The sequence below is a fragment of the Rhineura floridana genome, chromosome 5, assembly GCF_030035675.1.
Source record: "Rhineura floridana isolate rRhiFlo1 chromosome 5, rRhiFlo1.hap2, whole genome shotgun sequence".
In the NCBI taxonomy this organism is placed as follows: Eukaryota; Metazoa; Chordata; class Lepidosauria; order Squamata; family Rhineuridae; genus Rhineura; species Rhineura floridana.
The window spans coordinates 83,410,779-83,436,293 of record NC_084484.1 but is presented as its reverse complement, the minus strand read 5'-3'; the positions used below and the strand labels follow the sequence as shown (position 1 = coordinate 83,436,293).

The 25,515-nt window shown below is 41.1% G+C and overlaps 1 protein-coding gene and 1 long non-coding RNA gene across 3 annotated transcripts in view; one reads left to right on the top strand and one right to left on the bottom strand.

Annotated features, from left to right (window-relative positions):
- Positions 1 to 21,972, bottom strand: part of IL1RAPL1 (interleukin 1 receptor accessory protein like 1) — a 1,273,168-nt gene extending 1,251,196 nt beyond the window's left edge. Inside the window, exons 1-2 of the mRNA XM_061627356.1 lie at positions 20,504 to 21,972; positions 18,275 to 18,385 (exon numbers count right to left, since the gene is read on the bottom strand). The gene's annotated coding sequence lies outside the window, so the exon portion shown is untranslated. The remainder of the gene's footprint in view (positions 1 to 18,274; positions 18,386 to 20,503) is intronic.
- Positions 20,795 to 24,577, top strand: LOC133385078 (uncharacterized). Of its 2 annotated transcripts, none has more exons than XR_009762770.1 (3): positions 20,795 to 20,980; positions 23,880 to 24,052; positions 24,388 to 24,577. It is a non-coding gene; the product is annotated as an uncharacterized LOC133385078 (long non-coding RNA). The 2 variants fall into 2 exon arrangements; XR_009762769.1 differs by lacking the exon at positions 20,795 to 20,980 and adding an exon at positions 22,142 to 22,429.
- The last annotated feature ends 938 nt before the right edge of the window (positions 24,578 to 25,515 follow it).

Genomic DNA, 25,515 nt, shown 5'->3' with positions numbered 1-25,515 from the left:
GTCAGGATAGTGTAAATTGGATGATTCTGCATTGGAGTTTGCTTTTGTGAACATCCTGCCTCATCCCAAGGATACTGAACTATGTTGCATCCAATGTATTTTTATTTAAAAATCAAATCAACATGCAATCAGTACACTGCTAAAGCCAACCCTGTTCAGGCAAATTCTTTGTCTGCCAGTTGTCATATAGGTACTTGGAAGCATTTGGGAAATGATACCAAGCATAACTCCTTTGTCCATCATTCACCCTATAAATTGGTGTCTTAATTATAACAAATTGTCATGTCATATAGTTTAGATTTAATGCTAAGAACAATCAGGGTGCTCCTGTATATCCCCCAATGCCATGCTCAATGTCTTCTGCCAATGGTGCCTTTTGGCTATAGACATTAGCCATACAGGGTATTCCCTATGAACATAAATGGACTCAAAAAAGGGAAAGATACAGAAACTGCTAAGCTGATGTTTCATTCCCTCTAGGCATTTCATCTGACCTTGAGGTCACTGTCCTTAAGTAAAAGAAAGGAAGTGATCAAGTCTGTGGGATTCTTGAATGTATATGAGCCCATTATTGGAAAAAGACATGATGGCCATCATACAGTGCAGTTAAGTCTCACTGAAATAAATGTTGCTTCAGCATGCTTAACTGTGCTGGTTTGTGAACTATGTGAACAATGAAACTGAAGGATGGGAATAGGAAGCTTGTATGTTTCACTAGCAAATATGACCTGGAATTGGATAGATATGATGGGAATCAGAACATTAAATTTAAAAATGTCAATGGAATATTAGATTGATAAATTGCACAACTCGAATTCATTAACAGATGAACAGAATAACATTAACAGATGTTCCACAAAAGCATACAAATGTGTATATTTATTTCTCACATTACAACTTTCATGATGCATTTCTATCACCATTAGTGCTCACTTAGCCATGTTCAGGTACGTTGGCCTAACACGGCAGCTGTAAACGGGGGAGCGGGGGCAGAAGACCAAATGCATGTTCTCCCCCCAACATCCCTGGGCATATTGGGTGGTATTTAATGCTAGTGCTATTCAGAGTAGATTCACTGAATTTAATAGATTCATTGATTTCAGTGGGTTTACTTTGAGTAAGACTTAATTGAAGAGGGTTTAAGTATGTTATACTGTACGTGCTTAAGAACTCTCCTACACTGAGGAACCTTTTCTTATCCTGAACCCCAAACATGAGAAGAATTTCTAAGTTCATTTAGCCAAATGAAGTTACAACCCTGTTCAAATCTTCAGACTAATCACACAAAAGTCTGAAGAGCAGCATGCAGGTCCAGGCACACTAAAGGCATGTGTGCCCCTACCCATCCCTCATTTTACGGTAAATTCCATAAAACAGCTCCAGTTAACTTGATTATCATCAACTATACCTCACCCCTGTTTACGTATAACCATACTGCTCCAATCCCCTGTATGCATCTGAGGAAGTAGACACCTACCCATAAAAGCATATGGAGTTCTAGAACTGAGGAAATACTCAGATAGTTCATTGTGTGAAAGCATTTGTGGCTATTTGCTTTATTCATAAAAACCTTCTGGTTTAAGATTCATGGGTAGCTGTGAGATTAGTTACATTTGTTTTATCTTGATATTAAGCAAGGTTGCCTTCATCACTTGCAATTTGCTACTGCTCTATTTGAAGTAGGCTACCTGCCAAAATACACTCTGGACTAGATCACATCAAAGTTGTTTCAGGGACATTTTAAATGCCCATTTTGTTCTAGTCAATTAAGTTGAAGAATAAACCAAAGATATATACAGTATAACAGCCTTCCCCAGCCTTGTGCTCTCCATATGTTTTGAACTGGCCACTGGTCAGGGATGATGGGAGCTGTAGTCCAAAACATCTGGACAGCACCAGTTGAGGGAGGCTGATATACAGACAATTACTCCACATTTGGGGTAAGTGATGTACCACAGGCTTCTCAGACTGGCCCTCAAGAGTTCTTGCTTGGAGCTAAGCAAATATCTCTTGGTTACTTGAAAATATCCTCATCATAATTCCACTATATATCCAATTGTCTTCATCTCACCTGATTCTCACCTTATCTAACATCTGCATTTTAAAATTCAGCACATGTTTGAGGGCTATAATGCAAGCATGTTAGTTATCTAAGATTCATATCTTACCCTCCTTGAATGGGGGAGGGACAGAAAAATTCAATACAAAAAACTTTTGTTTCCATTTCCCCCCAAAGCCTTTATTTCATTTCCAAAAAATGGGAAAAAGAAACAGAAAAAATGGAAGAAAATGGGGGGGTGGACACTTCTCCCCCTATTTTTTCCAGTTTATTCCGTGCCTTCACATCTCTGTTCTTAATTACCAGGTACTTGGTACCATTATAAATATACATACAGCAGAGAGTATTTCAGTTAAGAAAGTTCTATTGTTATTAGGCAGTAAGAAAACAGAAGTACGTTGTACAACCATTGTGCTGTAAGATTATCTTTTAATAGAATATACATTCTTAGTTTAACAGAAAAATATAGTGAACGGGCAATAATCTTCCTAGAGATTAAAAAGTATAATGATAAAGTTATTAACTTGCTGATTTCTTAGGAGGGGAAATCAAGGTTTTCCCCATGTTATTTCTAAGCATCTGGATTATTTTTTATTTTTGTTGTAATATATCTTTAACTGATCACTATGGTAGAAAAATACTTAAGGGAACATTACATATGATTAAAAATACTTTCTGGACCAAAAATATTTTTGGACTTGACTCTTGGGGAGAGAAAAGAAGCTGAGTGTGGAAGGAAAAGAAACCTATTTATTGTTGCTACTGGTAGAATCAAAGTCTCCAAAATCCCTGTCAGCTGCAGCCTCAGACGTTCATGGGTGGCCTACAGGTGTCTTTGCCTGTTCAGCATAGCGTACTTAAAATCTTCCATACAGTCAGGAACTCTGCATGATCGGGGTTCCTATTTGCATGAAGGATTCTAAGCTCATTCAGCTGAAATGCAAATAAACCCCTTCAGACTTTCCACATAATGCACAATTGTCAGAGCTGGAGCCAATAGCAACAGTCAGTGTGGGGAGAGTAGTATGTGGGTCCCCACTCTTTTCTCCATGTGTTCTGAAAACACATGAAGACAAATATCTGAAGACTTCATGCATCAATGTTCTTAAAGGTTTGACTGGGTATATAAGGGGTAAGATGATTTATAAGGTATCCAGGTCCCAAGATGTATAGGGCTTTCATACACCAAAACCAGAACCTTGAACTTAGCCTGGTAGCTAGTGGGCAGCCAGTGCAATTCTTTCAGCAGCAAGGTGAAATGCTGGAGATACCCTGCCCCAGTGAGCAGTTGTGCCACTGCATTTTGCACTAGCTGCAGCTTCCGGACCAACCTCAAAGGCAGCCACACATAGAACTCATTACAGTAATCCAGCCTGGAGGTTACCAGTGCATGCACAACAGTGGTCAGACTGTCCCGGTCCAGAAATGGCTGTAGTTGTCTTACAAGCCACAGCTGCTAAAAGGCACTCCTAGCCACTGAGGTCACCTGGGCCTCTAGCGACAGATGAATCAAGGATCACCCCCAGACCACGAACCTAATCTTTGAGAGGGAGTACGACCCCATCCAAAGCAGGCAACTGACCAATTATCTGAACTCGGGAACCACCAACTCACAGCACATCCATCTTGCTGCTCTACGAGCTAGAGGGAGCCCCAGCTGACGAAGTGTCAAGGCCCCAGCTGACAAAGCATCAAGGCGAGTTAAGCAGCAGAGCAAGGAGGCCAGGGCCCCCCACTCTGCCCATCTGTTCCCTGACCTCAGCTAAACCACAGTTTCTAACTCATTGATATAATAAACCTTAAACAAAACTATGCAGTTAAGAAGCCAGCAGGGGTGGGGGGGCTTTCCAGTGTTTTGCACCGCCTGCAGCATGTACGACTATCTGCCTGTTGGACAGAAGTCGTGGGTGTGCTCTCGGTGCAATGAGCTCCTGGCTCTCCGGGAACGACTTCATTTCCTTGAGGCCAAGGTGGCGGACCTGGAAAAGCTGAGAAAGGCAGAGAGGTGTGTGGAGGAGGCCTTCAGGGACGTTATAGCTGTGTCCCACTCCAACGATGATAGCTCTTCTGCTATCATGGAGAACGATGGTCTCAGGGAAGGAGAGAATCCAGCTGAGGAAGAGGGAAATGATCCTTTAGAAGGGACCCATTCCTTGGGGGATAAGCAGCTATCCTCTTGTGCCGAGGACATATATCCAGGGGGTGGAGGGATCCTTGTAGTGGGTGATTCGATCATTAGGAACATAGACAGTGGGGTGTGCGATGGGTGTGTAGACTGCAAGGTGATTTGCCTGCCTGGTGCGAAGGTTGCGGATATCGCCCGTCGTTTAGATAGTTTGGTAGACAGTGCTGGGGAGGAGTCAGTGGTCGTGGTGCACGTTGGCACCAACGACATGAGGAAATGCAGCCGTGAGGTCCTGGAAGCCAAATTTAGGTTGCTAGGTAGGATGCTGAAAGCCAGGACCTCCAAGGTGGCTTTCTCTGAAATGCTACCGGTTCCACGCGCAGGACCAGCCAGACAGGCACAGCTTTGCAGTCTCAATGCGTGGATGAGACAATGGTGTCGGGTGGAAGGGTTTAGATTTGTTAGGCACTGGGGAACATTTTGGGACAAGCCGGGCCTGTACAAAAGGGACGGGCTCCACTTGAACCAGAATGGAACCAGACTGCTGGCACTTAAAATTAAAAAGGTGGCAGAGCAGCTTTTAAACTGACTGAGGGGGGAAACCCGACAGGAGCTGAGGAAGGTCCGGTTCGGAGTAAACCTCCCCCCTGGGATAAAAACCAAAGAAATGATGAAATTTTAAAAGGGGTAGGCCTAGAAGTAGGCATTGTGAGAGCAGGGGCACAGGATATAAATTCAGAAGAGCAAAATTACCACAGGCCAAACCACAAGTGCCAAAGACACTTGAAGAGAGACACTGCTTACAAGTGCCTGTACGCTAATGCTAGGAGCCTCCGAACCAAGATGGGAGAACTGGAGTGCTTGGTCTTAGAGGAGAGCATTGATATAGTGAGCATAACGGAGACCTGGTGGAATGGAGAAAACCAGTGGGATACAGTTATCCCTGGATATAAACTATATCGGAAGGACAGGGAAGGACGTATTGGTGGCGGAGTCGCTCTATATGTAAAAGGCATTGAATCCAGCAAGCTCGAAACCCCAAAAGAGGCGGACTCCTCCACAGAATCGTTGTGGGTGGTGATACCATGCCCAGGAGGGATTTAATTCTGGGAACGATCTATCGTCCCCCTGATCAAAATGCTCCGGGAGACCTTGAGATGAGATATGAAATTGAGGAAGCATCCAAACTAGGAAATGTGGTAGTAATGGGTGACTTCAACTACCCAGACATAGACTGGCCACATATGTGTTCCAGTCATGACAAAGAAGCAAAAGTTCTAGATATTCTAAATGACTATACCCTAGACCAGTTGGTCATGGAACCGACCAAAGGGATGGCAACCCTGGACTTAATCCTCAGTGGGGACTGGGACCTGGTGCGAGATGTAAGTGTTGTTGAACCGATTGGGAGCAGTGACCATAGTGCTATTAAAATAAACATACATGTAAATGGCCAATTGCCAAGAAAATCCAACACGGTCACATTTGACTTCAAAAGAGGAAACTTCACAAAAATGAGGGGATTGGTAAAAAGAAAGCTGAAAAACAAAGTCCAGAGGGTCACATCACTTGAAAATGCTTGGAAGATGTTTAAAAACATTATATTAGAAGCTCAACTGGAGTGCATACCGCAGATCAGAAAAGGTACCACCAGGGCCAAGAAGATGCCAGCATGGTTAACGAGCAAAGTCAAGGAAGCTCTTAGAGGCAAAAAGTCTTCCTTCAGAAAATGGAAGTCTTGTCCGAATGAAGAAAATAAAAAAGAACACAAACTCTGGCAAAAGAAATGCAAGAAGACAATAAGGATGCTAAAAAAGAATTTGAGGAGCACATTGCTAAGAACATAAAAACCAACAACAAAAAATTCTATAAATACATTCAAAGCAGGAGACCATCTAGGGAAGCAATTGGACCCTTGGATGATAAGGGAGTCAAAGGTGTACTAAAGAACGATAAGGAGATTGCAGAGAAGCTAAATGAATTCTTTGCATCTGTCTTCACAGTGGAAGATATAGGGCAGATCCCTGAACCTGAACTAACATTTGCAGGAAGGGATTCTGAGGAACTGAGACAAATAGTGGTAACGAGAGAGGAAGTTCTAGGCTTAATGGACAATATAAAAACTGAGAAATCACCAGGCCCGGATGGCATCCACCCGAGAGTTCTCAAAGAACTCAAATGTGAAATTGCTGATCTGATAACTAAAATATGTAACTTGTCCCTCGGGTCCTGCTCCGTGCCTGAGGACTGGAAAGTGGCAAATGTAACGCCAATCTTCAAAAAGGGATCCAGAGGGGATCCCAGAAATTACAGGCCAGTCAGCTTAACTTCTGTCCCTGGAAAACTGGTAGAAAGTATTATTAAAGCTAGATTAACTAAGCACATAGAAGAACAAGCCTTGCTGAAGCAGAGCCAGCATGGCTTCTGCAAGGGAAAGTCCTGTCTCAGTAACCTATTAGAATTCTTTGAGAGTGTCAACAAGCATATAGATAGAGGTGATCCAGTGGACATAGTGTACTTAGACTTTCAAAAAGCGTTTGACAAGGTACCTCACCAAAGACTTCTGAGGACGGTTAGCAGTCATGGAATAAGAGGAGAGGTCCTCTTGTGGATAAGGAATTGGCAGAGCTTGGAAAAGTTACTTTTTTGAACTACAACTCCCATCAGCCCAATCCAGTGGCCATGCTGGCTGGGGCTGATGGGAGTTGTAGTTCAAAAAAGTAACCTTTCCAAGCTCTGGGAATTGGTTAAGAAGCAGAGAGTAGGAATAAACGGACAGTTCTCCCAATGGAGGGCTGTAGAAAGTGGAGTCCCTCAAGGATCGGTATTGGGACCTGTACTTTTCAACTTGTTCATTAACGACCTAGAATTAGGAGTGAGCAGTGAAGTGGCCAAGTTTGCTGACGACACTAAATTGTTCAGGGTTGTTAAAACAAAAAGGGATTGCGAAGAACTCCAAAAAGACCTCTCCAAACTGAGTGAACGGGCAGAAAAATGGCAAATGCAATTCAATATAAACAAGTGTAAAATTATGCATATTGGAGCAAAAAATCTGAATTTCACATATATGCTGATGCGGTCTGAACTGGCGGTGACCGACCAGGAGAGAGACCTCGGGGTTGTAGTGGACAGCACAATGAAAATGTCGACCCAGTGTGCGGCAGCTGTGAAAAAGGCAAATTCCATGCTAGGGATAATTAGGAAAGGTATTGAAAATAAAACAGCCGATATCATAATGCCGTTGTATAAATCTATGGTGCGGACGCATTTGGAATACTGTGTACAGTTCTGGTCGCCTCATCTCAAAAAGGATATGATAGAGTTGGAAAAGGTTCAGAAGAGGGCAACCAGAATGATCAAGGGGATGGAGCGACTCCCTTACGAGGAAAGGTTGCAGCATTTGGGGCTTTTTAGTTTAGAGAAAAGGCGGGTCAGAGGAGACATGATAGAAGTGTATAAAATTATGCATGGCATTGAGAAAGTGGATAGAAAAGTTCTTCTCCCTCTCTGATAATACTAGAACTCGTGGACATTCAAAGAAGCTGAATGTTGGAAGATTCAGGACAGACAAAAGGAAGTACTTCTTTACTCAGCGCATAGTTAAACTATGGAATTTGCTCCCACAAGATGCAGTAATGGCCACCAGCTTGGACGGCTTTAAAAGAAGATTAGACAAATTCATGGAGAACAGGGCTATCAATGGCTACCAGCCGTGATGGCTGTGCTCTGCCACCCTAGTCAGAGGCAGCATGCTTCTGAAAACCAGTTGCCGGAAGCCTCAGGAGGGGAGAGTGTTCTTGCGGGCTTCCCCCAGGCACCTGGTTGGCCACTGTGAGAACAGGATGCTGGACTAGATGGGCCACTGGCCTGATCCAGCAGGCTCTTCTTATGTTATTATGTTATGCTAGGATTCAGACTCAGTTTATTGTCCCTCATCCAGCCCACCACTGAGGCCAGGCACTAGTGCAGGGTTTGCATGGCCTCTCCCAATCCAGAAGTTACAGAGAAATAGAGCTGGGTATCATCCGCGTGCTGCTGACACCTCACCCCAAATCTCCTGATGACCACTCCCAAGGGCTTCATATAGATGTTAAACAGCATTGGGGATAATGATACCCTGCGGCACCCCATAGTACAACTGCTAGGGTCGAGATAACTTGTTTCATCTAAGAGTACTTTAAATTGCTGTACCACAACCCTCTTGATCACCTTCCCTAAGAAGGGGATATTTGCAACCAGATGGTAGTTGCCACAAACCAATGGGTCCAGGGCACAGATATCATCCTCAACCACCTGGCAATGATAAGTCAATCACAAAACCACACAACTACAAAAAGTCTAAATTAATTCTAAAGTGACTTGAAAAAAATGGCAGAAAAATGGGTGCCTCTTTAACAGAGGAAGAAAACTTTAGAGAAATTGGAGGACATATTTCACCACAACACTAGATTTAAATGCTTACTTTTCATGCTACTAACTATTCTGTTCTGCTTCTTTCAATTACTTTGATGTCTGCCTTCTTTCCACTCAGTTTTCCAGCCAGGTCCACATCAATTATCATTCTTTCCCTGTTCCATGAGAGCTCACAGCTTGTTTCTAGATCCTGCATCATTCCCCCCCCCCAAGATTTTTATTGTATGCATGCAGGGAAACCCTCCCTTTCTTAGCTGCTTCTCAGTACCAATCATGTCCACCTTTCTTCATTGGCGGTCTTTGCTTTGCCTGAGGTTCCTGTGCCCAAACTGTATCTCCATAGGGCCTTATGATTTTTTTTATATAAAAAGTCTAACAGAGCTTCTCACAGTATCTCGACACTGCAGTTATACTGTTGCTCACAGTTTTGTCCCTTCTGCAATTTGAATTTTCACACGTGGGACCTGTAATAAAATGTTGCAGCCTGGAACATTCCTGATAAGTGTTCCAGACAATTAGCCATGCCTTCTTTTCGAATATTACTTTCCATCTTTGTGGTTACTGCCCCCCTGAAACAGCCACTGAACATTACATGACCACTGAGCAAACTCAGCCCTTATTGGTGGGTTGCCCCTTTCGCTCTCCCCCAGGATATTTTGTATTTCTGCCAACCTCAGGGTTTTCCCAACCTTGCTGACATCCCTGTCTTGTGTATGAATGGTGCCTTTTTGGTTAAATAAAGAGTAACATAAACTTCCTTAGTTAATATAAAAACTGTCTAGCTTCACTTTATTCCTGTTTTTCACCTACCAGGAAACCTGTACATTTCGCGTAAGGAAGGAGGCAGACCTGGGTAACAGCTGGAATCTGCCATTGGCTGTTTCTCCTTCCCAGTAGGCCTTGGTGCAACCTGAAACCTGCGTAGCACCTAACAGAGCCTTTGAAGGTCTGCTATCTCCTCCCACATATACTACCTTAAGATTTGTCCCTGAAGGCTTCACCACCAGCCATTTTTTCTTTCTCTCTTATGCCCCTCTGCTTTGCTTACCATCTAGCCTGATAAAGAGTTTTGTACACCAATGAGATAGCAGCATGTCACTTGCACAAGATTGCCCTTGTCAAAGGGTTTTTTGATACCCAAAACACATCGGCCTGTAATAAACAATTACCACTTTCATTTTCGGCTGGTTGCTGGTTTGACACTTTGAGGGCTCTCCCGAATAGTTATTATGGACCAGCACAACTACCTTTATCTTTTAGGATAATTGAGTTCACTAACAGGATATACAAGCAGGGCCCTGCAGCACAATATTGCACTGTGGAATACTTCTGTTCAGGGTTCTAGACACTCCATTCCATCTTTCTTCTCCCTTTGCTATTCCTTTCCTCCACCAATAGTCAGAATTCTGTGCTCCTTGAGCATGCTCAGCCCTCACTTGGTGTTTTTTCCCAGATTTTTCTTCTCCTTTTGGGTTTATTTCTTCTTAAGCGCGAGGACAGACACACTTGTGCTCAGATTCCAGCTACATTAAATTATTTCATTTATTCTTTGATGTCCATGGCTCTGTCTTCCATCCATGGGGAAATGTAAATATCGCTTCTCAGTGTGAACCAAAAAATGACTTAACACAATGGGATGGATCCTTCTTCCATATTTCCTCTGTCAATATAGGATTCCTGTTCCCACCCACTCCATTCTATTCCCTCTCCCACCCAGCTGTTAAATTCTAAAAAAAAAAAAAAATCAGGGTTCTTCATCATGTGTAGAGATCTACTTGCATTCAAGTGGTCGTGAGCAGAACAGGCAGGGGCTGAACACATAGGACAACGTGCGTGCGGATATAGTGGGAGTGGCTTATGTTGGGCCGCTGCCCACATGCACAGAATTCACTGCAAGAGTTATGCAAAGTTATAGTGTATTCCATCTCTTTCAATCTAGAGTTTGCATCTCAGTGGGCGATACCAGTCAGCACCCTGGCTCACAGATAATACAGCAGCTTTCACACAACTAACTAAAAATCACAAGCACATCAATAATCTAAACATTTGATTTGCTTGCATATTACAACTGTCATTTTCAGTCTGAAAAAATATTTTTCAGCCCCTTATTTGTTCATTGTTGCCTTTTCCAAAGTTGCATAATTTGCTGATAACACTTTGCTTACTTCACCAACATTTAACCAAAGAAGGATGGCCAAGCAACTCAAAAGGTAAGGAAAACTTTGGTGGGATAGATATGTGGCCAATAAGCTTTTGTTGCCAACTTCTATCCTAGTTCATTTGCAAGACATGTATGGAGAAAAACTTTTCATAGTCTTCAAGGAAATTTGAAATTAACAAGAGGAAACAAATAAGCTACTGAAATCAGCTGCAAAACTGCACTGTTAGTAAGGAATCAGGATCATACTACTGGTTTTTTAAAGAATCATATTCTTACTTTATTAGAAAGTTTGATAGTCAACAGATAAAGTTTTGGAGAGCAAATTGGTAGAAGACACAAAGCTGAGTAGCACAGCAGATTACATGCACTGTGTTACCTCTGCAATTTTAAATTATTTTAAAACCAAAACATTCAAGTTGTACCAGATATGGATAAAGTATAAAAAAAGTAGTGCTATGCCAAAAATTTATCCCCAACCATTCTCCATCAATTTATTAGAAAATAAATTGCATTAAATTTATCAAAGGGGAAAGAAAATGTCAATGAAATTCTTATGCAAAGATTTTATTGTGCTTATCCTGTTTTTAGGGTGGCCATGAGGAGTTTGTGACTGTCGTTTCTTTCATTCTACAAATCATCTCTCCAGTGGTCTGTACTCTGCAGCCTTCCTGCACACCTTTCCTGAAAACCCCATAGTGCTCTCAGTTGGGTTTTACTCTACGCATACAGAGATGGAGAGGCTACCTTCTGCAGAGTTGCTTTTTTTTAAAAAAAAAGAAGAAAAACTGAAGTCTTTTTAAAATTAAATCAGTATACTTTTTTTAAAAAAAAGCAAAAGGAAGAACTTCACTGCAAAACAAATCAGCAGCCTCACCACTCTCAGATGCCCAGTAGCCAGTCTTCCCAGTTTCTCATGTTTCAGTTAAAACTTAGGGAAAATGCTATATGATTTGCAGGGAAGGCCCTGTTGATGCTGCTGCCTCTGGCTGCTGCCCAGTTGGTGCTGACCCATGACAGGGCCTTCTTGATGGTGGCTCCCTGTTTTTGGAATGTCCTCCTGGGTGTGTCTGTCTCTCTCATTGTTTATTTTCGGGAGAAATATAAAAAAATTCCTGTTTGCCCAGGCATTTATGGCTGAAATAAACTGGCCGTGGCAACTTTGACTATGAGGGTATGTGATTGCTTTTAAATGTTTTTAGATGTTGTAAATGTTTTAGATGGTTTTTAAATATGTTTTCATTTGATTTTAAACTGTGCTGTTGAACATTTTGATGTTTGCCACCCTGGGTTCCCTTGGGAGGAAGGATTATACAATGTTGTTGTTGTTGTTGTCCTTTTCATATGAGGCTGTTTCAGATTAGGAAGCATAATCAGCTGGGGAGACTGCAAAGTGCTAATATAAATGTTTAATGGAAAGAAACATCCACAACAACCATATCACCCACAGCTACTTTGCAATAATAAATAGCATAAACTCAATCCCACCCCAATGAAATTTGAAAAAGTTCTGAAGTTCCTTCACAGGGGAAGAACATTTTTGAGAAGTTTATTTATTTACTAATTTGATTTATATCCCACCCTTCCTCCCACTAGAAGTACAGATTTCAGCACAACACTAGGAAAAAGTAAAGCAACAAGCAGAAATACAAGGAGCGAAAGAACTAGCTAGATATTAATTTATTGTGAACTACAACAAAGCAATGCTATGGGTGAGTAAGTATAAAGTGATTTTTAGTTTATCAAATACAAAAATAACAGATTAACAAAACTGTCATGACTAACAAAGGTTTTACAAAAAACAAAAAAAAGAAATCAGATATAACTATACATTCAATTATATAATAAAAAGAAATATATATAAAATTTCTAGCAGGCACATTGGAGTTTTTTACACATTTGGTTAACAAATACTTTATAGATTTAGATCAATAAAACAAAAAATATTAGGTTTGTAACATCTTTTCAAAGAGTTCCCAAGATCTTATAAGGATTTATATTATCATCAGGGGTCAGATACCATCTAAACATGACTCTAGAAATTTTCCTTGAGATGTACATCAATCGTAAAATGTGGTACATGTCTCCAAATCCACTTCTATGTTTCTGAAGATATCTGATAACCCACATCTCTCTCCCTTTTTATCTGGTACACATTAGATCTTAACCCAGTGCAAAAGAGAATCTTATATATTTAACTTAACAGTTTTGTGGGCTTAGGAGTAGATATTATAGGTTCAACTCTATTAGATCTCATATTTGTTCTGCAACTTATAAAGCCATTTTCAGTTTAAAACTAGCAGAAGCTTCTCTGCCAAGAAATGCAAAATAGTACTTCATAAATGTAAAACAGTACTGGCATTATTGGGACTTCTGTATTCACACTTTTGGCTCTGTGGACTGGATAAGGTTCAAAGAACATCAACAAAAATGTGAAATCACACATTGTAAACTTTAGAATGTAAATAATATACAAAGGGAAATAAATTGGATCTTTGAGCCCGAAGGGAAAAAAGATGCAAGAAAATGGCACATGAAGAAATACTAAAACCAGGATGGTTGGTGGTTTTTGTTTAGTAACGAGAGTAGAAAAGGAAAGTATTAGAAAGATATAAAAACACTAGAAATACTTTCTAAGAAAAACATGTTTAAAAAATGTAACAAACTATAAAGAAATTATGAAGTTGTGTCACCAGTGTAACTCGGTCCCACATTATCAGAGGAGTTAAAGTGGTCCTTCTACTGAAGGATACTATGACCTGTTAAGCCCATCTTTTAGCCGTCTATATCAGTGGCCATTCTAAATAGCCAAGAAAGGACCAAACAACCCACAGTGTTATCCTAGGTGGGGGCAAGGAAGAGTGGAGTGGTGGCTTCTCTCAATTAGGCTAGAAGGTGGGGGTGGTTCTTTCTTCATTTTCACCAAGTTAGCTCCAGACTGGTATAGCTGAGGGACAGAAGGATCAGATGCCTTAATGATCTGTAGGGTTTTGGATCTAACACTCTGCCCCAGAAATGCCCCATTTCTGCTTGCTACCACCAGCTGGAGAACCAGCAGTAGTAGTTTTCCACATGCCTAGGCACAGCTGGGGCCTCTGCTACTACAGAGGCCAGCAACACCAGCAGTGTACCTCTCCATTGGTAGAGGAACACTACACACAATCCTAATCTTCCCAACCATCAACACTGGGTGTAGTGAGGTTAGGATTGTACTCCTGAAAGCCTTACTTCATGGTTTGTCTTACTTTGTCGCACACATATTAACTGTGAGTACCTTTTGGGGGCCTTGATTTAAACCAATGGAGAATTTCATCAACTATATTTCAGGCTATGGTCTGAAGGCACATGAGGCCACCACCTTGTTGAGGGTAAGCAGATGTGAGTCTGGTGAGTGCCTGGATGGGAAACTTCCTGGGAACCACATGTATGCCACCTTGGGTTCCATGGTGAAAGAAAGGCAGGGTATAAATGTAACAAACAAATATTTTCAAAGCTCAGTTTGCACATGCTGCTTTTATACTAAATCATTTGTTACATCTTAAATCTACACACCCTGTTCTTTGCTTGTGAACTTCATAACAAGTGTACAGCTCACATTTACTGACTAATTTGCATTTTGTATTACTTTTAAATGTTTTTATGTTGCTGTACACTGGCCTGACATTTGCAAGAGGGCAGTATATAAATACAAAATAAATACTATTTTTACATCTAGAAAGAAATGTTGGTCAGTCTATTACTGTTCCCCCCTTCTTTTTGGTAAGAGCTAGTATCTTAGCGACTCACTAAAATCCATATGGATATATTGCCAGAGTGGATGAGTCATTCCTAGAAGTTTCTGTAGTCTGTAGGTTGAAAACTGAAATTTCTAATTGCACATTTTCCCATATCAAATTAGGCTGAACTATACATGATAGATTTTAATAGATCTAGGACTTACAGGTTCAAATGACAGAAAATGTTGCCTATTCAGACTAAATATAGTTTAAAAACAAAACAACAAAAACTAGGAAAATAAATATTTTCTTCCTGAGAGTTTGTGGTCAACGTTATCCTGAGATACCATTGCTTCACAGTGCTTATTAAGTTCATGTTCATGCAGTAGCCTTGAACAAAGATCTCAGTAGGTGTCCATATCTCAGTCATTGACCAGCTGCACTGATTTCAACCTGCCTGTTCTAATCCATTACACAGATTTCCGCAAGTAACATAGGAATCTGGGTTATTTGGTCATCTGTTTATTATTTATTTATTTATTTTATTTATAGCCCGCCCTTCCTCCTAGTAGGAGCCCAAGGCAGAAAACAAAAACACTAAAAACACTTTAAACATCTTACAAATCAGACTTGAAAATATATTAAAACAAAACATCTTTTTAAAAAACCTTTAAAAACATCTTAAAAAGCAGCTCCAACACTGACGAGACTGGGATAAGATCTCTACTTAAAAGGCTGGTTGAAAGAGGAAGGTCTTCAGTAGGCACTGAAAGGATATGGTGCCTGTCTAATATTTAAGGGGAGGGAATTCCACAGGGTAGGTGCCACTACACTAAAGGTCCATTTCCTATGTTGTGTGGAATGGGCCTCCTGATAAGATGTTATCTGCAGGAGGCCCTCATCTGCAGAGCGTAGTGATGGACTGGGTATATAAGGGGTAAGACAATCTTCCAGGTATCCTAGTCCCAAGATGTATAGGGCTTTGTACACCAAAACCAGAACCTTGAAGTTGCCCGGTAGCTAGTGAGCATCTAGCCTAGTATTGTCCGCTCTGGCCAGCACCAAGTCTCCTGGTCTTAAATAAAGATCTTTCACAGCACCTGGTACCTTGTTTGTGTGTTTGTTAGTTAAACTAGAGATTCCAGGATTTGAGCTTGGGACCTTCTACGTGCAAAGTATGTAGTATATCATTGAGCTATGGTTACTCCCCTTGGTTATATGTCTGGCCTGTACAGTACTATAATAATCCAAAATGAAAGAAATAAAAGCCTGTAAGATTTTGGCTTTCCAGTTTCCCATGCTTCCAATTTAACACAATGGTGCCACAGTCAGAATTGTGAACCTACCATTAAACTCAAATAAAATGAGGTGTTATGGGTATTCTAAAAGTCTTTACCATTCAAATGTCTGGAGATGTATGGACTATCCAAATACACACAGCAACTTTTTTAACTCAGCAGAAGCAATGCGTTTCACAATATGACACTTGCAGTGTTGGTATATTCCCACTGATATCAAATGTCTGAGTACAAGAAACAACCTGAAGAATTTACATGCCCTCATGGATCATTCCCACTGTTTTCAATGGAAGGAGATGATCAGTGCACAACAGAAGGGATTTGTACACCATCCATATCTATTGAAATGGATAGTAGAGCTATCTGTGTGTGCTAGATCTCTCCCACCATCAACAGATAACTGGCTAATAGTGCATGTGTTTACCTCATGCAACAATGTACACATGCTACAAATGACAACATATGCCACTACATTGACCAGCCTTGTTTTGCAGTTACAGAATAGTCAATTGTAAAGCAATAGGACAATGAAAGTTAGACAAGAAAAGCAAGAAAAGGCAGAACAAAAGTATCTAGTGTCTAAAATTGTATTCAGAAATATATCTTTTTTGAAACAGAAAAAGTTGCATTATTAGACTGTCCAGTCACAAAGGCTATTCATTTATTTGCTGCCACTACTGAAATGTCATATGTGGAAGCAATATTCATCTTTTTCTTAAACTCTGTTTATAAAAAGGACATCAAATCAATAAAAGCATTCATTATATCTTCATACCTCTTGTGGCCTCCCTCTAATCTATATTTATTTACACTGCAGAAATCAAATGCACACATAATTGAATTGGTGGATTAGAATGGCTCCTCTTTCTCCTCTCTCCCCTGCATCAGACTTCTATGGAAAGATTTAAAATAGAAAAAACAAAATGCATATGCGCACACCAACACACATGTATAACTCACCCAACTAGTTAAAATAGCACTCTGCAGGTTTGGGGGTCTTCATCATAACATATCTTTCCTTGGTCCCTATGCATGATGGATGGTAACACGACAGAGGCTTATAAATGAAAATGCTGACACGACCTTATCTAGAGCTGTGCAAATGGTGCTGCTACTATAATTACACTTTATAACTCGAGCACCACTAGATAAGTTGCTACTTTTTAATCATATTAATCAAGGCTTGGATGTTTCATTGGCCATAAATTATAAAGAAGTCTGCTCTGTAAAAAATGGAGGTTGGCCAAGCACTAAAAATTATATTGTTATAAAAAATAATAAAAATAGATGAATACACTTTACTGCAAACAAAGCAGATCAAAATGCAAAAAAGGGCTTCAGTAATTAGCTATGTTTTGTTTCAGCAGCAAAACACAAAGTAAAGTAATTTCACTTTATCCTCATAATGCTCATTACTCCAGTGTCTACCAACAGATTATCCACGCAAGTTTAATCGGAAATTTGCCTGAGGGATTTTCTACAAATCAAGTGGCTGTGATTTACTATCAACCATAGATCAAGTTGGCTGTACAACAAGGACACAAAATCTCAATTTTTCCTATCGAAAAGGTGCCATTGCAATTGTGTGTATGCCCTGGTTTTTAGAATCAGAGTTCTTGTCTATAAGTCCAGAAATCTGAAGGCCTAATTCTTTTTCAGGATGACATTGATGACAAAATTATTGTTGATTTTACTGGGCCATGAACTGTATCCTGGGTATGCAAAGTCCAAGAAGATTTCTCTTTGTAAAGTTGAGCAACTGGGGAAAATCTTTTATAAACAGTTTCCTGCATACCAGAAGAATATCTTATATACATCTTAACACCAGCTCTTTGTACCAGGCAGATATCTTGACATTATGAAAAAGAAACATTAAAGGTTATGGAAACAAGGGTCAACTTGAAAGTCATGCAGTGCAATTCAATGCATAGTTAGTGTATCTAAACCCAAGGAAATCAATGGGTTAATATCCTGGCAAATATCCTTATGGTTCATGAATGTTTTCTTAATTATAAAGGCTTACTTCTCCCATACCTTCCACTATCGCTTTCTTGAATCACTGCACTCACAAAATCTTTGGTTTGTTACAGGTTCCCTAGAGGATTGCTGCTCTGATGTAAGCAGCACAGAAAACCCTATAAGTAATTAAAGAATGTCAGTGTACACAGTGAATAGGAAGTAGGAAGAGAAATGTGAGAATGTCCAATGTTAAAAACATTTCTGAAAATTACATGAGAGATCCTAATGCATGGGAGTTGCCATAGTGCTCTTCTGACCCCTGAAGGATGGAAACAGGAGTTAATTTTATACCTGTATTTTCCAATTACTTAATATATTCCATGAATGCCAAGCCCTAACCTGCATTAGTGCAATCTATTAGTGATGTCTCAACCTGTCATAAGAGAGAGAGAATAGACACAAACTGATGAACCAGTTTAAAATCAAGATGTATAAGGTAGGTTGTTGGCAGACCAAGATTCCAGGCTTGTAATAAGCTATATGTACCTTTTGCAAAGTTCTTGAGAACTGGATATACCCTTTTCTTGATTCACAAGAGCTGAATGATGTGTCTCAAACACTGCAGAGCCCCGGTTTTCTCACTTATTCCTAACCAATCTACAGTGGAAGAGAGAGAGAGAGAGAGAGAGAGAGAGAGAGACTACATGGACTTGTGCAAGGCCACTGGTTATGTCCTGAACAGATCATTTATTTCACAGAGCTAAGATGCCTAAATAGAAGAATAGGTTGTTCACAGTTGTTTTTTAAACGTTTCTCTCCAAGGGAGAAATTCTATGCAGAGCTTGAACAGTGTCAAGAGGGTTATTTGGATGACAATAGTAGTTGTGCAGGTAACTTTCCTCACTGAAAGGTAGCCACTATCATAAAGGACACATTAGAACAATGTTGCCCTCATTTAATCATATGTAATCATCCATCTTTGGTCTTGCCTTAAATTCTACTTAATCTCACTTCTCTGTATTCACAATTATCTTGCTACCATGCTGCCTTTTAAAGGAGGCAGAAATCACTCAGCCCAAGCCAGTACTTGGGTTGTTTTGCAACTGAAAAGGTAGGCTAGGATGCTTGACCAGAAGACCCTTTTCATAATTCACTGAGGTGTGCAGAGCTTTCAAAGTTAATAACCATTTAAGCTTCATGGTACATTTCCTACCACCTAGACCCCATGACCTAATATTTTGCAATAACGAGAGAGAGTCAAACATTAGGAGGACTTTGGAAACTGAAAGAGGAGCTTCTATTGGTGTTACTTTTCTTAAAAGGAGCTGTTTGGCTGCCTTTCCATTGAACCAACCTTGTGTATTTAATTTATAACTTATTATTGTTTAATCTTTTCAAGGAGAATTCAAACAACTTCTCCAGCACCAATGAGATATACCCCTCAAAACAGGTGTGGTTGAGTTAACAACTGTGACGCCCACTGTCCCAGAGAGAACTGTGCTGAGGAGGGATAGAAAAAACGTCAGCCTGCCTTAACAGCAAAAATTACTCTTTCTCTATTCAGTTGACAGTAGCCTTCCACACTAACTCAAGTGATTGATAACTGTATGATTACATTATTAGATGCAATCAAGTTACATAATCATCGATTATGCACAGCTACATCTATCTTCCTCCATATAGAGCTGCATCTTTTCTCCCATTCATAATGCATGAACCACCAGCTGTACATGGGAGTCTATATTCCAGCACACACTATAGAATTTTAGCATTGCAGTGCATTATATTGTACCACGTCATCACTATTGATCCCCCTAGTCACTCCCCCTCCCCCTTATCAAAATGTATTTTGCAGAGAAAGGTTTAGCAATGGGCACTGCTTTGCACAGAGGAAATTCTATTTATTTCTGGTCCACACCACACTAAGTGTCCTGTGCACATTTGCCCCAGCAAGCTGCAGGTAAACCTGGCAAGATCTGATCTCTCCTTACATATCTCCAGTTCCTTTGCACGTGGCTGGGTCTTAAGGTGTGGAGACATAAGTTACCAGGAGAAAAAGAAATGTATTTTCCAAGGCAGGTGGTCAACAAAGCAACCAAGGACAATCTGAAACATTTTGTGCATTGGTTAACACCTGCTACCCTTCAGGTTGGCTTCTTATGCTCCTGCTGCCAAATTTACAAGCAAACACATCTCCTCAGGAACATTAGCCCTCCAGAACTAAAGCCTAACAATGCCAATAAATCCACATTAGCACTTTAAAGTTCAGCAACTTGATCAAAACGAGGGCTATCTCCATTGCAGCTCTAATATAATGCTGCATATATATATATATATATATATATATATATATATATATATATAGAACCCCATCTTTGAACCAAGGGATAGGAGCCCATTTCATGCTAAATAGGTTCCATCACCAAGTGCTCCTCTGACTGCTGTAGATCCTTTTCAACCAAAAATATGGAGAGGGGAAGGGGGGGAGGAAGCGTGTTTGTTCAGACTGCATTCAGGCTGGTCTCCCACATCAAGGAGGGGGGGGGACCTTGCTCATACTTTGATTTATCGCAAAATGCACTCTCAAAAATACCTACTGCAGTTGTTCCACTGAACTGCCAATAATGGCTAGATCTTTACATACCCCCCAGTGTAATGCAGTAATCGGGAAAGTAGTCGTTTCAGTTACAAGCTACCAAGTTTAGGAATGCCTCAGATAGGCTTTTATTTTTATACAGCCATATATACGGGGGGGGGGGGGAGAAATGACCTTACCCACCACAGTCCTGCAAAATATTCGTCTCCTAGTATCAGTCAGTAAGGTAATTGCTGGTCATCACAATGCGTAGTCAGGGAATCCACGATTTTTAAAACTCCTCTGGGTTGTCTCTCTCTCTCTTTTTGCTAGCAATTAATAAGGGGAAGAAAATGCCCATTCACAAGTGCCAAGTTCACCATCCAAGCAGATAATTCCATATAGAACTAAAGATCCTTTGGAAGATTTGCCTCCTGCGAGTTCTCAAAAGTGGCCAGGTTGCTCACGGATGGTACACTCCAGGTGGGAAGCAGAAATTAAAATTAGGAGACGTGAAGCGCAGGGGAGGGGGAGGGAGAGACAGAGGGAAGAAGCTGGCTAGAAGGGGGGACGCAAGAGGACAAGACGGATCGCCCCAGAAGTCTGTGAGCTCTCGGACAAGAAAAGGAGTCCTGGATTGTGAGCATGGAGCCTTTTCAAAGCCTCTCGGTGCGCAGGTAAAAATCCCAAAGCCACCATGCAGCCATCAGAAAGCAGGGATCCTATGTATATTTCACAAGTATCCTCCAATAACGGATCCGAAGGGGCTTTCCTTATACTGTACTGCTATGTGGAAAGCACACAGCCCCTGCTGTTTGAGAGGATGTCTCCTGGGTCCTAAAACTCTCAAATCGCCACCGGAGGTTTTTTTTTCTTTAAAAAAAAAAGGAAGGAGGGGAGGAAATCCCACAGTTGTCGGTTTGCCCTGAATGATGCTAATCTTCTGTGCAAATGACAAGTGAGCAAAACCAAAAAGAGCAGGTCGTGACGAATTAAGGCAATCCACCCCAAATATCCTAAGGAAGAGAAAGGGAGGGACGAAGGCAGCGAGAGAGTGAGTGTGGGAGAGAGAAGCTGCAATGCATAAACGATCCCAGTGTTTCTACGAGATCGGCTCATTTGATTGAATGCATTCTCTGCTTTGCTGCAAGTCATAAAGAAGATACTGTTACTGCCACCCAATGGATACTTTAGTACTAGCCAATCCACATGCAACTGCCTCTCTGCAAAGCGTTAGAGGAGAGGAGACTGGGTTTTTCGGGGGCGGAGGGGGGAGGGACAGCAGAGAACGAAGTAATTTCTGCCCACCAATGCTAGGGACAAAACTCATCCTCACAGCTCCTCTACCCCTTTTCCATTGGGGTTGGGAGGGTGGAGATCCAGCACAAGCTAGGAGGGAATGCGTGGTGTACAAGCTCTGCACTGATCAGCTGTGCCCCCCCCCCCGCAATTTCCCAAGTGAAGGGTTGTTTTAAAAGCGATGATGCATTATATATTCTTGTGTGTGTATCTATCTGTCTAAAAAGCAAACTGTGGGCCTCGCTGTTGCCATGGGATCTTCTTTGTGCGAACTCTCCGAACTGTGTGGGAACAGTGTTGGGTTTTTTCTTTCTTTTTAAAATCTTCTTTACTCTTTTTTAAAAGTCTCCTTTTCTCTACCACCCCTTTAACAATTCTGAAAATAGGTAACAAAATCTTGCTGCATTATTGCCAATTAAGACTAACAGGAGCTGCAAGGTGTATCTAATTAGGAATTTTAATTACTTCACCAAAGAAACGCTCATTTGCAGATGTTTGGAGCGTTAAACAACTGCTCTGCTAAATGTTACAGTTAAAAATTCTCACCCGCCTCTTTATCCCCCGCCCGCACATCTAGATATAGCCAGAGAAGGCAGTGATGCCTTCTACATGAGTAAATGTGTGTGGGAGGTGGGGAAGAGAGGGAAGATTGTAAGCCAACTCTACTACCTTGGAAGCAAAAATCATTAAAAAAAAATCAATGAGACTTCTGCCTAAACATATTTAGGCTTGAGCTGTAAGCCTACCTGGGTGATTCATATTACTCTGCAACAGCAATATTCTTTAAAGGGTGGACCTGGATGTGGACTACGCTTACTGCCATTTTGGTACTAGGACTCCTGTGTTTAAAGGCAGACATTTAATAAGAGAAGCTTTACTTAGCACAGAGAGGTTACGATGGATAGAGCACCTGTGTAATGGCTACCATGTTATGTAGCAGCTACAATAGGGCAAGTTTTTCTCCTTGATGTAATACTAAGAAAAGCTTTACCAGTTGAACAACTAGCTGGTATACAGCATTAGCTGAACCTGACGTGGGCATGGAAATACACAACTGACTAATCAGTATATACAGATTGCACAACTCCTATGCTATGAACTCCCAAGGGCAGAGCAAAATTATTTATTGTAAGCCGCCCTGAGTTCCAGCTTTGGGAAAAGGGTGGGGTAAAAATAAAGATAATAATAATAATAATAAAATTCTGTTGGAGAGGTTCTAGCCTAGTGGTGTAGCTTTGCACAAAGAAGCAGAGCTGCCATTAGGAACTGGGTAATATCATATATTTATTGAATTTATATCCCACCTTTCCTCCCAAGGGAGCCCAGGGCAGCAAACACATCAACAAAACAATTTAACAACAACAACATTCTAAAAGCAGTTTAAAACATTCTAAAAGCAATTACAGTTAAAACATTATTTCTTCCGGTGATCTTTAGATTGCCAGAAACAGTCTCCTTCAGCCATGAAATGCCTGGGTAAACAGGAATGTTTTCCAATTCCTCCTGAAAGTCACTAATGATGCCTCCTTCCTTTAGATGTTAATGTGTATTACTTCGCTTCAAATGATAGCAAGTTAGCCCTGCTGCATTTGGGGGCCCTCTTGCTCATTTTGCTAAGTTGGGCCCTAGACTTCTGCTCTCATTGCACCCTCACATAGCAGATGCAATCCACACTCTCCAGGTTGGTTGGTTTTTTAAGGTCTCAGTAAGACTAAGATTGAGGGAGAGTCTGTGCAACACTAAGAACTATTGCTAGTAAGAATGGGCAACACTAGATAAAATGACCCAACACTGACTCAAGCACAGGACAGCTGTAGATGGATTAATTACCAGATTGTCAATGAAATCCTATGCATGTCTGACTAGTGACTTCTAAAGGTCTTACTCCCAGGAAACTGTATAGAGGATCAGCCTCACAATGTATTTTTTTTAACAAGACGTCATAAAATCAAGAATCCAAAATGAGGAATACAGAGGAACAGGATAAGTAAAGAACACTCTTAATTACAAATCTGTATGCAATGCAGATAAAAAAGAATAATTAAAAATATAAAGAAATATTAATATAATGCCTTGATTTATCCGTTAGCAATGCAAACGTTATAATGTGTGTGGCTTTCTCTGAACATAACACTCCTTTTTTCTGACTAGAAAAACAAGGAAACGATGGGTTGGGCAGAAGGCAGGGAGGCCAAAAGTAGGTGGATCCAGAGACCATGACAGGAAGAGCTAACTAATTCTAGCTTTGTTTCCATCTTCCTCCATGCTGAGTTCTAGAAGGACAACACTGAAAATGAGGAGAAAGAAGCTGGCAGACAGTGCCATCGCCTACCCTTCTTGTAAATAAGGAGGACACACAGGGACAGACTGAAGCTGGCTGAGGGGCAGACAAGCTGGTGGACCAGTGGCCCATTCCTCCTAACGGACCACTGCGTTGAACAAAGATGGAGGTAAAACAGTTATGGCTATCCTAATTTTTAAAAATGATATAATCCATCACCACAGATAAATGCCTCAGTGGAGGGGGGCAGAGTGGAAGATTCCATTTACTGCTGTAGCTGAGGCAGCAAAGTGCCCTGTTGTTACCACCATCTGTTCCATATTCAGCTGATAAATGTCAGTCAAATCATCTAATAACTATTTTCCTGTATTTCTATAGCCTTTTGAAGACTTGTTGCACCCTTGACAGAAGTAGTTTGTTCTATCCTTTTGAAAAATGTTGCCATCTTTGATTAATACTAAAATAGTATGTAAAGTAATGTAATTTTCTTTTATCTCTGTGTAGGTTTTAAAGCAACAAGTCTGTTGATCTTACGTCTTCCGTTCAAGTCTGTTCTGTCTTTTTGATTGGGCTTTCAGTTAGGGTTGAGTGAATTTACCCAGTTCCAATTTGTTCCATCATTCTGCTATGCTTTAGGTTCTGCTCTGGTTACTGTCTGGCAAGAATTTTTTTGAAGAAATGGAATACATGCATGCACACACACATTCCACTTTTGCAGAAGAAAATAAAATCCTGTAAATAGATTGGCATTCCATAAAATCTTTTTTAATAACATTTTAATACTATGTTTAGTTTTGTAAGTTTACAGAAAAACAAATGCATACTGCCTACCTGTTTCTCCCATAACCCCACACTCCCTCTTTCCTCATGTCAACCTGAAGTTATTTTTGTAAGGACTCCCACAAATTCAGGAAGTTATGTATCTGCAACACACCCCATCCCTTAAAGATTTAGGATTTAGGAAACCAACAAAATGACCATAAAGAAAAAGAAAAAAACCTACCAGTTTAGGGATCTTGCTGGTGTACCGCCCACCCCGCTGCACAGCGGATTCCCTGGCCGAGGTGCTGGAGGTGGTCTCGACTGTACAGGCATTGTCCCCAGAGCTGTTAGTGCTGGGTGACTTTAACGTGCATGCTGAGGCCGCCCTCACAGGAGCCCCTCAGGATTTCCTGGAAACCATGGCTTCCTGGGAACTGCACCTAAGTAACACTGGGCCCACCCATGTAGCCGGTCATGCTCTCGACCTTGTGTTTGTCCTGGGAGAGGAGAGAAGTGGTCTGAAGTTGGGAGTGGCTTACGCCACTCCTGTGTCATGGTCAGACCACTACCTGGTAAATATGGACTTCTCGTTGCCATGCCCCCTCCGCAGGGGTGAAGGACCTATTAGAATGGTCCGCCCCAGGCGCCTGATGGATCCGGATGGATTCCTGACTGCGCTAGGGGAATTGGAACCTGCTGAAGGTCGCCCGGTTGAAACCCTGGTGAAGGAGTGGAATGTGGGGATCACCAGGGCATTAGACCAGGTGGCTCCGAAACGTCCTCTCCCCCTGAATAGAACTCAGCTAGCACCATGGTATACACCACGGTTGCGTAGTCTGAGACAGGAGGTGAGACGACTAGAGCGCCGGT